The sequence below is a fragment of the Octopus bimaculoides genome, chromosome 5, assembly GCF_001194135.2.
Source record: "Octopus bimaculoides isolate UCB-OBI-ISO-001 chromosome 5, ASM119413v2, whole genome shotgun sequence".
Classification (NCBI taxonomy): domain Eukaryota; kingdom Metazoa; phylum Mollusca; class Cephalopoda; order Octopoda; family Octopodidae; genus Octopus; species Octopus bimaculoides.
Window position 1 is genome coordinate 108865146 of NC_068985.1, and position 1002 is coordinate 108866147.

Consider the following 1002-nt stretch of genomic DNA (forward strand, 5'->3'; position numbering starts at 1 on the left):
TATATATATTGTTACGAACGCCCGCACGCGAAGCACCTCAACGAAGAGAAAACTCGCGCGCGCGAACGTCAACGCTCAGTGAGTCGGGATGTTCGCCACGACTAAGCCAAGCCGGAGCACGTAAGGATGAACACAGGCAAAAGTAGGGAGAAATAACACGGAGACCATACGTTGCGTAGTGGAACTAAGTTTTTTTCTTTTAAAACATGTAACAATACATCATCAATACAAAACATAGCATTGCGTAACAATAATTCATTAACATATAACAATAGTGCATGCAACATAATCAAAAGTTTACAATCAAGAGTTCATATATCAAGTCGAATTAAAAGTTCTTTCACTTCGTTGTTTTTCTTTTCTTTTCAGTTAACAACATGTCCCATCAAAGTTCTTTTCTTTTTCTTTTCCACCCGTTAACATCACAGTTAACGAAAGTTAACGAAGTTCTTTTCTTCTTTTAAAACATGTAACGACGAAGTACATTTTAAAGAATATTTAAACAAACCTTCACCGCACGAATTTCCTTACTTTCAAAACTCCTACTACAATCCAAGAAGTGACCAACTGACTACTACAAGCTCTTGGCTGCCACAACAGTTCCATCTCTCTGTCCCTCTCTCTCATTGCTTCAGTCCCTATCAGTTGACTGGTACTTTCTCAGCCTCTGTCTGTCAGACTCTCTGTTCATCTTGGCTGACTGTTAGCCTTCACATCAACGGCTGTACATCTTCACTGGCTGACGTTCTTCATCCAACTCCCTGGCCAACTGCTCTGGCCAACCGCCTCGGGCCAACTCCTCTCGCCAACTGCTTGATGCCAACTCCTTCCTGTCGTATTTATCACAAATACCGCAGCTCAACAGTGCTACTTTACCCCCCTCCAAAGCTGGGTCAGTTTAGTACAGTTCCTTAGCTTGTTTTTCTGAACTTTCGATGACCGGAAAGGGTCAGCGATCACTCCTACGGTAAAAATTACTGTACTTTTTTACAGGACAAAGGA